The sequence below is a fragment of the Semicossyphus pulcher genome, unplaced genomic scaffold (assembly GCF_022749685.1).
Source record: "Semicossyphus pulcher isolate SPU_LCO1_2020_fin unplaced genomic scaffold, fSemPul1.0.p SCAF_65, whole genome shotgun sequence".
In the NCBI taxonomy this organism is placed as follows: domain Eukaryota; kingdom Metazoa; phylum Chordata; class Actinopteri; order Labriformes; family Labridae; genus Semicossyphus; species Semicossyphus pulcher.
The window spans coordinates 128,065-142,592 of NW_027211743.1; positions in this window are offsets into that span (position 1 = coordinate 128,065).

Consider the following 14,528-nt stretch of genomic DNA (forward strand, 5'->3'; position numbering starts at 1 on the left):
CCTACACGCCCACTAGATGGCAGTATTGGAGCACAAGTGGCAACCTGTTGAATTTAGAATAATTGGAAGGCGGTTGATGTTCTGCATGATACCTGTTAAGATCTTTTCTGATAAATGGCGACATTTTTAGTGCAGCCAATGGGTATGTTTTTAATGTAATGGTCTTGTAAATTATACATTGTGACTATTATGTAAAAAAATATATATATAAATTAACTTTTATCTTTTCATGAACAGACTGTTAATTAGGAATCAGCTTTCTTGTGTCAGACATCACATTTGTGTTTAGAAAGAAATTCTTGTATAATGGGGAGTGGATGAAAACGTGTCCTGTTCACCTTCTGGATCAGAATGAGAACTAGCAGAATATGTGGAGTACAGTGTCTATCACAGCAATTTTTGCTTTAATCAGAATATTAATCAATTCAAAGCTTTTTCTGCCTTTCAGAAAGTAATGGAGCATTCTCAGAGAACATAGTATCACTGCTGTAAGTAGTGATACTATGTACTATGATACTATGACGTTATATTTTTCCGTGTTACTATGCGTTATTTGACAAATGTCGGACTACGCGTTTTGACCATTGTGGCTTTCCACAATTTTTTGACCTCCTCTTTCCAAATGAAGTGCATTTTACCACTTTTTATGGGTTAAGGTGCTATGTCCTTACCCAGGATTCGAAAATTATTTAATTTGTCAAAATTACTAAAAAATATGATTAAGATGAATAACCTGTATTTTATGTCTCAAAGGCACTCACTGAAACAATAAAGCACGTTTTGAGCTTCTGTCGCTGAATTAGGCATCTTTCGACAAATATAACAGTCCAATCAGGAGAGACTTAATACGTTTGACAATTATTTATTTACAGGTTGAAATGAAATGTGCAAAGTCTTTGGCGATTAGACTCCATTGTGATGTCATCGTGTGCTGGAGGGGTGTAGAGGCTGAGAGCAGGATAGGATACCCCCCCGATGGAGTCTAGACACTGGTGGTGATGATGGTGAAGAGAGGATGCAGGATGAGCTGAGCTGACTGGACACTGATGAAAAGGATGGAGGTGACTGGGGTGGAGGAGGGTCGCAATAATCGTCTGAAACGATGAGCAGACTGCGGAAGGGAGAGGAGCAGATTTAAAGTTTGACAGCAGTAAGATGATTGGTTCACAGACGTCGTGTCTAACTCTGATTGGTTAATGCTTAAATGGGAACGCCCATAATCAGCTGATCGCGAAACAGGAACAGAGGGGGGAAAGAGAGAGAGTGTAGTATGAATGAAGTTAATGATGAATGAATGAATGAGAACAGTCTTCCTGCTTGAACTGTCGCTAAGCTACATTACAAGCAATCCTCACTTTACTGCATCTTTACCAAAGACGCTCAAATGCTGATTTCAACGTCCTCTCGCCAAAAGAAGTGCATTTTTACACTTTTCATAGGTTAAGGTGCTATGTCCTTATCCAGGCTATAAAAATGCTTTAATAATTCAAAATTACTAAAAAATTATGATTGAGATGAGAAACCTGTATTTTATGTCTCAAAGGCACTCATTGAAACAATAAAGCACGTTTTGAGCTTCTCTCGCTGAATTAGACATCTTTCGACAAACAGTACAAGCAATCCTCACTTTACTGCATCTTTACCAAAGACGCTCAAATGCAGTTTTCGACCTCCTCTCGCCAAAAGAAGTGCATTTTAACACTTTTCATAGGTTAAGGTACTATGTCCTTATCCAGGATTCAAAAATGCTTTAATATGTCAAAATGACTAAAACATATGATTAAGATGAGAAACCTGTATTTTATGTCTCAAAGGCACTCATTGAAACAATAAAGCACGTTTTGAGCTTCTCTCGCTGAATTTGGCATCTTTCGACAAGTATAACAGTAATCGCTATATGAACTTTACCAAAGACGCTCAAATGCTGTTTTCGACCTCCTCTCGCCAAAAGAAGTGCATTTTTACACTTTTCATAGGTTAAGGTGCTATGTCCTTATCCAGGCTATAAAAATGCTTTAATATTTCAAAATTACTAAAAATTATAATTAAGATGAGAAACCTGTATTTTATGTCTCAAAGTCTCAAAGCACGTTTTGAGCTTCTCTCGCTGAATTAGGCATCTGTCCACAAATATAACAGTACAAGCAATCCTCATTTTACTGCATCTTTACCAAAGACGCTCAAAGGCTGTTTTCGACATCCTCTCGCCAAAAAAAGAGCATTTTAACACTTTTCATAGGTTAAGATGCTATGTCCTTACCCAGGATTCGAAAATTATTTAAAATGCCAAAATTACTAAATAATATGATTACAATGACAAACCTGTATTTTATGTCTCAAAGTCTCAAAGCACGTTTTGAGCTTTTCTCGCTGAATGAGGCATCTTTCGACAAGTATAACATTAGACGATATGTGAATTTTGCTGCATCTTTACCAAAGACGCTCAAATGCTGTTATCGTCCTCCTCTCGCTAAATGAAGTGCATTTTTACACTTTTCATAGGTTAAGGTGCTATGTCCTTATCCAGGCTATAAAATACTTTAATATTTCAAAATTACTAAAAATTATGATTAAGATGAGAAACCTGTATTTTATGCCTCAACGTCTCAAAGCACGTTTTGAGCTTCTCTAACTGAATTAGGCATCTTTCGACAAGTTTAACAATAATCGCTATATGAACATTACCAAAGACGCTCAAATGTTGTTTTCGACATCCTCTCGCCAAATGAAGTGCATTTTACCACTTTTTATGGGTTAAGGTGATATGTCCTTACCCAGGATTCAAAAATTATTTAATATGTAAAAATTACTACAAAATATGATTAAGATGAGAAACCTGTATTTTATGTCTCAAAGGCACTCATTGAAACAATAAAGCACGTTTTGAGCATCTCTCGCTGAATTAGGCATCTTTCGACAAATATAACAGTAATCGCTATATGAACTTTACAAAAGACGCTCAAATGCTGTTTTCGACCTCCTCTCGCCAAAAGAAGTGCATTTAAACACTTTTCATAGGTTAAGGTCCCCACCCAGGATTTAAAAAATATTTAATATGTCAAAATCACTAAAAAATATGATTAAGATGAGAAACCTGTATTTTATGTCTCAAAGTCTCAAAGCACGTTTTGAGCTTCTCTAGCTGAATTAGGCATCTGTCGACAAATATAACAGTAAAAGTAATCCTCACTTTACTGCATCTTTACCAAAGACGCTCAAATGCTGTTTTCGACATCCTCTCGCCAAAAAAAGAGCATTTTAACACTTTTCATAGGTTGAGGTGCTATGTTCATATCCAGGCTATAAAAATGCTTTAATATTTCAAAATTACTAAAAATTATGATTTAGATGAGAAACCTGTATTTTACGTCTCAAAGGCACTCATTGAAACAATAAAGCACGTTTTCAGCTTCTCTCGCTGAATTAGGCATCTTTCGACAAGTATAACAGTAGACGCTATATGAACTTTACTGCATCTTTACCAAAGACGCTCAAATGTTGTTTTCAACATCCTCTCGCCAAATGAAGTGCATTTTTACACTTTTCATAGGTTAAGGTGCTTTGTCCTTATCCAGGCAATAAATATTCTTTAATATGTCAAAATTACAAAAAAAATGTGATTAAGATGAGAAACCTGTATTTTATGTCTCAAAGGCACTCATTGAAACAATAAAGCACGTTTTGAGCTTCTCTCGCTGAATTAGGCATCTTTCGACGAACAGTACAAGCAATCCTCACTTTACTGCATCTTTACCAAAGACGCTCAAATGCTGTTTTCGACCTCCTCTCGCCAAAAGAAGTGCATTTTAACACTTTTCATAGGTTGAGGTGCTATGTCCTTATCCAGGCTATAAAATACTTTAATATTACAAAATTACTAAAAATTATGATTTAGATGAGAATCCTGTATTTTATGTCTCAAAGGCACTCATTGAAACAATAAAGCACGTTTTGAGCTTCTCTCGCTGAATTAGGCATCTTTCGACAAGTATAACAGTAGACGCTATGTGAACTTTAATGCATCTTTACCAAAGACGCTCAAATGCTGTTGTCGACCTCCTCTCGCAAAAACAAGTGCATTTTTACACTTTTCATAGGTTAAGGTGCTATGTCCTTATCCAGGATTCAAAAATGCTTTAATATTTCAAAATAACTAAAAAATTATGATTGAGATGAGAAACCTGTATTTTATGTCTGAAAGTCTCAAAGCACGTTTTGAGCTTCTGTCGCTGAATTAGGCATCTTTCGACAACCAGTCAAAGCAATCCTCACTTTACTGCATCTTTACCAAAGAAGCTCAGATGCTGTTTTCGACCTCCTCTCGCCAAAAGAAGTGCATTTTGACACTTTTCATAGGTTAGGGTGCTATGTCCTTATCCAGGCTATAAAATACTTTAATATTTCAAAATTACTAAAAATTATGATTAAGATGAGAAACCTGTATTTTATGTCTCAAAGGCACTCATTGAAACAATAAAGCACGTTTTGAGCTTCTGTCGCTGAATTTGGCATCTTTCGACAAACAGTCCATGCCATCCACACTTTATTGCATCTTTACCAAAGACGCTCAAATGCTGTTTTCGACCTCCTCTCGCCAAAAGAAGTGCATTTTAACACTTTTCATAGGTTAAGGTGCTATGTCCTTATCCAGGCTATAAAATGCTTTAATATTTCAAAATTACTAAAAATTATGATTAAGATGAGAAACCTGTATTTTATGTCTCAAAGGCACTCATTGAAACAATAAAGCACGTTTTGAGCTTCTCTCGCTGAATTAGGCATCTTTCGACAAGTATAACAGTAGACGCTATGTGAACTTTAATGCATCTTTACCAAAGACGCTCAAATGCTGTTGTCGACCTCCTCTCGCAAAAACAAGTGCATTTTTACACTTTTCATAGGTTAAGGTGCTATGTCCTTATCCAGGATTCAAAAATGCTTTAATATTTCAAAATAACTAAAAAATTATGATTGAGATGAGAAACCTGTATTTTATGTCTGAAAGTCTCAAAGCACGTTTTGAGCTTCTGTCGCTGAATTAGGCATCTTTCGACAACCAGTCAAAGCAATCCTCACTTTACTGCATCTTTACCAAAGACGCTCAAATGCTGTTTTCGACCTCCTCTCGCCAAAAGAAGTGCATTTTAACACTTTTCATAGGTTAAGGTGCTATGTCCTTATCCAGGCTATAAAATACTTTAATATTTCAAAATTACTAAAAATTATGATTAAGATGAGAAACCTGTATTTTATGTCTCAAAGGCACTCATTGAAACAATAAAGCACGTTTTGAGCTTCTGTCGCTGAATTAGGCATCTTTCGACAAACAGTCCATGCCATCCACACTTTATTGCATCTTTACCAAAGACGCTCAAATGCTGTTTTCGACCTCCTCTCGCCAAAAGAAGTGCATTTTAACACTTTTCATAGGTTAAGGTGCTATGTCCTTATCCAGGATTAAAAAAATATTTAATATTTCAAAATTACTAAAAATTATGATTAAGATGAGAAACCTGTATTTTATGTCTCAAAGGCACTCATTGAAACAATAAAGCACGTTTTGAGCTTCTGTCGCTGAATTAGGCATCTTTCGACAAACAGTCCATGCCATCCACACTTTATTGCACCTTTACCAAAGACGCTCAAATGCTGTTTTCGACCTCCTCTCGCCAAAAGAAGTGCATTTTAACACTTTTCATAGGTTAAGGTGCTATGTCATTATCCAGGATTAAAAAAATATTTAATATTTCAAAATTACTAAAAATTATGATTAAGATGAGAAACCTGTATTTTATGTCTCAAAGGCACTCATTGAAACAATAAAGCACGTTTTGAGCTTCTGTCGCTGAATTTGGCATCTTTCGACAAACAGTCCATGCCATCCACACTTTATTGCATCTTTACCAAAGACGCTCAAATGCTGTTTTCGACCTCCTCTCGCCAAAAGAAGTGAATTTTAACACTTTTCATAGGTTAAGGTGCTATGTCCTTATCCAGGCTATAAAAATGCTTTAATATTTCAAAATTACTAAAAATTATGATTAAGATGAGAAACCTGTATTTTATGTCTCAAAGGCACTCATTGAAACAATAAAGCACGTTTTGAGCTTCTGTCGCTGAATTAGGCATCTTTCGACAAACAGTCCATGCCATCCACACTTTATTGCATCTTTACCAAAGACGCTCAAATGCTGTTGTCGACCTCCTCTCGCCAAAAGAAGTGCATTTTAACACTTTTCATAGGTTAAGATGCTATGTCCTTATCCAGGCTATAAAAATGCTTTAATATTTCAAAATTACTAAAAAATTATGATTAAGATGAGAAACCTGTATTTTATGTCTCAAAGGCACTCATTGAAACATTATGATTAAGATGAGAAACCTGTATTTTATGTCTCAAAGGCACTCATTGAAACAATAAAGCACGTTTTGAGCTTCTGTCGCTGAATTAGGCATCTTTCGACAACCAGTCAAAGCAATCCTCACTTTACTGCATCTTTACCAAAGACGCTCAAATGCTGTTTTCGACCTCCTCTCGCCAAAAGAAGTGCATTTTAACACTTTTCATAGGTTAAGGTGCTATGTCCTTATCCAGGCTATAAAAATGCTTTAATATTTCAAAATTACTAAAAAATTATGATTAAGATGAGAAACCTGTATTTTATGTCTCAAAGGCACTCATTGAAACAATAAAGCACGTTTTGAGCTTCTGTCGCTGAATTACGCATCTTTCGACAACCAGTCAAAGCAATCCTCACTTTACTGCATCTTTACCAAAGACGCTCAAATGCTGTTTTCGACCTCCTCTCGCCAAAAGAAGTGCATTTTAACACTTTTCATAGGTTAAGGTGCTATGTCCTTATCCAGGATTAAAAAAATATTTAATATTTCAAAATTACTAAAAAATTATGATTAAGATGAGAAACCTGTATTTTATGTCTCAAAGGCACTCATTGAAACAATAAAGCACGTTTTGAGCTTCTGTCGCTGAATTAGGCATCTTTCGACAACCAGTCAAAGCAATCCTCACTTTACTGCATCTTTACCAAAGACGCTCAGATGCTGTTTTCGACCTCCTCTCGCCAAAAGAAGTGCATTTTAACACTTTTCATAGGTTAAGGTGCTATGTCCTTATCCAGGATTAAAAAAATATTTAATATTTCAAAATTACTAAAAATTATGATTAAGATGAGAAACCTGTATTTTATGTCTCAAAGGCACTCATTGAAACAATAAAGCACGTTTTGAGCTTCTGTCGCTGAATTAGGCATCTTTCGACAAACAGTCCATGCCATCCACACTCTATTGCATCTTTACCAAAGACGCTCAAATGCTGTTTTCGACCTCCTCTCGCCAAAAGAAGTGCATTTTAACACTTTTCATAGGTTAAGGTGCTATGTCCTTATCCAGGATTAAAAAAATATTTAATATTTCAAAATTACTAAAAATTATGATTAAGATGAGAAACCTGTATTTTATGTCTCAAAGGCACTCATTGAAACAATAAAGCACGTTTTGAGCTTCTGTCGCTGAATTAGGCATCTTTCGACAAACAGTCCATGCCATCCACACTTTATTGCATCTTTACCAAAGACGCTCAAATGCTGTTGTCGACCTCCTCTCGCCAAAAGAAGTGCATTTTAACACTTTTCATAGGTTAAGGTGCTATGTCCTTATCCAGGCTATAAAAATGCTTTAATATTTCAAAATTACTAAAAAATTATGATTAACATGAGAAACCTGTATTTTATGTCTCAAAGGCACTCATTGAAACATTATGATTAAGATGAGAAACCTGTATTTTATGTCTCAAAGGCACTCATTGAAACAATAAAGCACGTTTTGAGCTTCTGTCGCTGAATTAGGCATCTTTCGACAACCAGTCAAAGCAATCCTCACTTTACTGCATCTTTACCAAAGACGCTCAAATGCTGTTTTCGACCTCCTCTCGCCAAAAGAAGTGCATTTTTACACTTTTCATAGGTTAAGGTGCTATGTCCTTATCCAGGATTAAAAAAATATTTAATATTTCAAAATTACTAAAAATTATGATTAAGATGAGAAACCTGTATTTTATGTCTCAAAGGCACTCATTGAAACAATAAAGCACGTTTTGAGCTTCTGTCGCTGAATTAGGCATCTTTCGACAAACAGTCCATGCCATCCACACTTTATTGCATCTTTACCAAAGACGCTCAAATGCTGTTGTCGACCTCCTCTCGCCAAAAGAAGTGCATTTTAACACTTTTCATAGGTTAAGATGCTATGTCCTTATCCAGGCTATAAAATACTTTAATATTTCAAATTTACTAAAAATTATGATTAAGATGAGAAACCTGTATTTTATGTCTCAAAGGCACTCATTGAAACAATAAAGCACGTTTTGAGCTTCTGTCGCTGAATTTGGCATCTTTCGACAAACAGTCCATGCCATCCACACTTTATTGCATCTTTACCAAAGACGCTCAAATGCTGTTTTCGACCTCCTCTCGCCAAAAGAAGTGCATTTTAACACTTTTCATAGGTTAAGGTGCTATGTCCTTATCCAGGATTAAAAAAATGTTTAATATTTCAAAATTACTAAAAATTATGATTAAGATGAGAAACCTGTATTTTATGTCTCAAAGGCACTCATTGAAACAATAAAGCACGTTTTGAGCTTCTGTCGCTGAATTAGGCATCTTTCGACAACCAGTCAAAGCAATCCTCACTTTACTGCATCTTTACCAAAGACGCTCAAATGCTGTTTTCGACCTCCTCTCGCCAAAAGAAGTGCATTTTAACACTTTTCATAGGTTAAGGTGCTATGTCCTTATCCAGGCTATAAAATACTTTAATATTTCAAAATTACTAAAAATTATGATTAAGATGAGAAACCTGTATTTTATGTCTCAAAGGCACTCATTGAAACAATAAAGCACGTTTTGAGCTTCTGTCGCTGAATTTGGCATCTTTCGACAAACAGTCCATGCCATCCACACTTTAATGCATCTTTACCAAAGACGCTCAAATGCTGTTTTCGACCTCCTCTCGCCAAAAGAAGTGCATTTTAACACTTTTCATAGGTTAAGGTGCTATGTCCTTATCCAGGATTTAAAAAATATTTAATATTTCAAAATTACTAAAAATTATGATTAAGATGAGAAACCTGTATTTTATGTCTCAAAGGCACTCATTGAAACAATAAAGCACGTTTTGAGCTTCTGTCGCTGAATTAGGCATCTTTCGACAAACAGTCCATGCCATCCACACTTTATTGCATCTTTACCAAAGACGCTCAAATGCTGTTGTCGACCTCCTCTCGCCAAAAGAAGTGCATTTTGACACTTTTCATAGGTTAAGGTTCTATGTCCTTATCCAGGCTATAAAATACTTTAATATTTCAAAATTACTAAAAATTATGATTAAGATGAGAAACCTGTATTTTATGTCTCAAAGGCACTCATTGAAACAATAGATCACGTTTTGAGCTTCTCTCGCTGAATTAGGCATCTTTGGACAAACAGTCCATGCCATCCACACTTTATTGCATCTTTACCAAAGACGCTCAAATGCTGTTTTCGACCTCCTCTCGCCAAAAGAAGTGCATTTTAACACTTTTCATAGGTTAAGGTGCTATGTCCTTATCCAGGATTAAAAAAATATTTAATATTTCAAAATTACTAAAAATTATGATTAAGATGAGAAACCTGTATTTTATGTCTCAAAGGCACTCATTGAAACAATAAAGCACGTTTTGAGCTTCTGTCGCTGAATTAGGCATCTTTCGACAACCAGTCAAAGCAATCCTCACTTTAATGCATCTTTACCAAAGACGCTCAAATGCTGTTTTCGACCTCCTCTCGCCAAAAGAAGTGCATTTTTACACTTTTCATAGGTTAAGGTGCTATGTCCTTATCCAGGCTATAAAATACTTTAATATTTCAAAATTACTAAAAATTATGATTAAGATGAGAAACCTGTATTTTATGTCTCAAAGGCACTCATTGAAACAATAAAGCACGTTTTGAGCTTCTCTCGCCTAATTTGGCATCTTTCGACAAACAGTCCATGCCATCCACACTTTACTGCATCTTTACCAAAGACGCTCAAATGCTGTTTTCGACCTCCTCTCGCCAAAAGAAGTGCATTTTAACACTTTTCATAGGTTAAGGTGCTATGTCCTTATCCAGGATTAAAAAAATATTTAATATTTCAAAATTACTAAAAATTATGATTAAGATGAGAAACCTGTATTTTATGTCTCAAAGGCACTCATTGAAACAATAAAGCACGTTTTGAGCTTCTGTCGCTGAATTTGGCATCTTTCGACAAACAGTCCATGCCATCCACACTTTATTGCATCTTTACCAAAGACGCTCAAATGCTGTTTTCGACCTCCTCTCGCCAAAAGAAGTGCATTTTAACACTTTTCATAGGTTAAGGTGCTATGTCCTTATCCAGGCTATAAAAATGCTTTAATATTTCAAAATTACTAAAAATTATGATTAAGATGAGAAACCTGTATTTTATGTCTCAAAGGCACTCATTGAAACAATAAAGCACGTTTTGAGCCTCTGTCGCTGAATTAGGCATCTTTCGACAACCAGTCCATGCCATCCACACTTTATTGCATCTTTACCAAAGACGCTCAAATGCTGTTTTCGACCTCCTCTCGCCAAAAGAAGTGCATTTTAACACTTTTCATAGGTTAAGGTGCTATGTCCTTATCCAGGATTAAAAAAATATTTAATATTTCAAAATTACTAAAAATTATGATTAAGATGAGAAACCTGTATTTTATGTCTCAAAGGCACTCATTGAAACAATAAAGCACGTTTTGAGCTTCTGTCGCTGAATTTGGCATCTTTCGACAAACAGTCCATGCCATCCACACTTTATTGCATCTTTACCAAAGACGCTCAAATGCTGTTTTCGACCTCCTCTCGCCAAAAGAAGTGCATTTTAACACTTTTCATAGGTTAAGGTGCTATGTCCTTATCCAGGCTATAAAATACTTAAATATTTCAAAATTACTAAAAATTATGATTAAGATGAGAAACCTGTATTTTATGTCTCAAAGGCACTCATTGAAACAATAAAGCACGTTTTGAGCTTCTGTCGCTGAATTAGGCATCTTTCGACAACCAGTCCATGCCATCCACACTTTATTGCATCTTTACCAAAGACGCTCAGATGCTGTTTTCGACCTCCTCTCGCCAAAAGAAGTGCATTTTTACACTTTTCATAGGTTAAGGTGCTATGTCCTTATCCAGGCTATAAAATACCTAAATATTTCAAAATTACTAAAAATTATGATTAAGATGAGAAACCTGTATTTTATGTCTCAAAGGCACTCATTGAAACAATAAAGCACGTTTTGAGCTTCTCTCGCTGAATTTGGCATCTTTCGACAAACAGTCCATGCCATCCACACTTTACTGCATCTTTACCAAAGACGCTCAAATGCTGTTTTCGACCTCCTCTCGCCAAAAGAAGTGCATTTTAACACTTTTCATAGGTTAAGGTGCTATGTCCTTATCCAGGCTATAAAATACTTTAATATTTCAAAATTACTAAAAATTATGATTAAGATGAGAAACCTGTATTTTATGTCTCAAAGGCACTCATTGAAACAATAAAGCACGTTTTGAGCTTCTGTCGCTGAATTTGGCATCTTTCGACAAACAGTCCATGCCATCCACACTTTATTGCATCTTTACCAAAGACGCTCAAATGCTGTTTTCGACCTCCTCTCGCCAAAAGAAGTGCATTTTAACACTTTTCATAGGTTAAGGTGCTATGTCCTTATCCAGGATTAAAAAAATGTTTAATATTTCAAAATTACTAAAAATTATGATTAAGATGAGAAACCTGTATTTTATGTCTCAAAGGCACTCATTGAAACAATAAAGCACGTTTTGAGCTTCTGTCGCTGAATTTGGCATCTTTCGACAAACAGTCCATGCCATCCACACTTTATTGCATCTTTACCAAAGACGCTCAAATGCTGTTTTCGACCTCCTCTCGCCAAAAGAAGTGCATTTTAACACTTTTCATAGGTTAAGGTGCTATGTCCTTATCCAGGCTATAAAATACTTTAATATTTCAAAATTACTAAAAATTATGATTAAGATGAGAAACCTGTATTTTATGTCTCAAAGGCACTCATTGAAACAATAAAGCACGTTTTGAGCTTCTGTCGCTGAATTTGGCATCTTTCGACAAACAGTCCATGCCATCCACACTTTATTGCATCTTTACCAAAGACGCTCAAATGCTGTTTTCGACCTCCTCTCGCCAAAAGAAGTGCATTTTGACACTTTTCATAGGTTAAGGTTCTATGTCCTTATCCAGGCTATAAAATACTTTAATATTTCAAAATTACTAAAAATTATGATTAAGATGAGAAACCTGTATTTTATGTCTCAAAGGCACTCATTGAAACAATAAAGCACGTTTTGAGCTTCTGTCGCTGAATTAGGCATCTTTCGACAACCAGTCAAAGCAATCCTCACTTTAATGCATCTTTACCAAAGACGCTCAAATGCTGTTTTCGACCTCCTCTCGCCAAAAGAAGTGCATTTTTACACTTTTCATAGGTTAAGGTGCTATGTCCTTATCCAGGCTATAAAATACTTTAATATTTCAAAATTACTAAAAATTATGATTAAGATGAGAAACCTGTATTTTATGTCTCAAAGGCACTCATTGAAACAATAAAGCACGTTTTGAGCTTCTCTCGCTGAATTTGGCATCTTTCGACAAACAGTCCATGCCATCCACACTTTACTGCATCTTTACCAAAGACGCTCAAATGCTGTTTTCGACCTCCTCTCGCCAAAAGAAGTGCATTTTAACACTTTTCATAGGTTAAGGTGCTATGTCATTATCCAGGATTAAAAAAATATTTAATATTTCAAAATTACTAAAAATTATGATTAAGATGAGAAACCTGTATTTTATGTCTCAAAGGCACTCATTGAAACAATAAAGCACGTTTTGAGCTTCTGTCGCTGAATTAGGCATCTTTCGACAACCAGTCCATGCCATCCACACTTTATTGCATCTTTACCAAAGACGCTCAAATGCTGTTTTCGACCTCCTCTCGCCAAAAGAAGTGCATTTTTACACTTTTCATAGGTTAAGGTGCTATGTCCTTATCCAGGCTATAAAAATGCTTTAATATTTCAAAATTACTAAAAATTATGATTAAGATGAGAAACCTGTATTTTATGTCTCAAAGGCACTCATTGAAACAATAAAGCACGTTTTGAGCCTCTGTCGCTGAATTAGGCATCTTTCGACAAACATTCCATGCCATCCACACTTTATTGCATCTTTACCAAAGACGCTCAAATGCTGTTTTCGACCTCCTCTCGCCAAAAGAAGTGCATTTTTACACTTTTCATAGGTTAAGGTGCTATGTCCTTATCCAGGCTATAAAAATGCTTTAATATTTCAAAATTACTAAAAATTATGATTAAGATGAGAAACCTGTATTTTATGTCTCAAAGGCACTCATTGAAACAATAGAGCACGTTTTGAGCTTCTCTCGCTGAATTAGGCATCTTTGGACAAACAGTCCATGCCATCCACACTTTATTGCATCTTAACCAAAGACGCTCAAATGCTGTTTTCGACCTCCTCTCGCCAAAAGAAGTGCATTTTAACACTTTTCATAGGTTAAGGTGCTATGTCCTTATCCAGGATTAAAAAAATATTTAATATTTCAAAATTACTAAAAATTATGATTAAGATGAGAAACCTGTATTTTATGTCTCAAAGGCACTCATTGAAACAATAAAGCACGTTTTGAGCTTCTGTCGCTGAATTAGGCATCTTTCGACAACCAGTCAAAGCAATCCTCACTTTAATGCATCTTTACCAAAGACGCTCAAATGCTGTTTTCGACCTCCTCTCGCCAAAAGAAGTGCATTTTTACACTTTTCATAGGTCAAGATGCTATGTCCTTATCCAGGCTATAAAAATGCTTTAATATTTCAAAATTACTAAAAATTATGATTAAGATGAGAAACCTGTATTTTATGTCTCAAAGGCACTCATTGAAACAATAAAGCACGTTTTGAGCCTCTGTCGCTGAATTAGGCATCTTTCGACAAACAGTCCATGCCATCCACACTTTATTGCATCTTTACCAAAGACGCTCAAATGCTGTTTTCGACCTCCTCTCGCCAAAAGAAGTGCATTTTAACACTTTTCATAGGTTAAGGTGCTATGTCCTTATCCAGGATTAAAAAAATATTTAATATTTCAAAATTACTAAAAATTATGATTAAGATGAGAAACCTGTATTTTATGTCTCAAAGGCACTCATTGAAACAATAAAGCACGTTTTGAGCTTCTCTAACTGAATTAGGCATCTTTCGACAAGTATGACAGTACACGCTATATGAACTTTACTGCACGTTTTGAGCTTCTCTCGCTGAATTAGGCATCTTTGGACAAACAGTCCATGCCATCCACACTTTATTGCATCTTTACCAAAGACGCTCAAATGCTGTTTTCGACCTCCTCTCGCCAAAAGA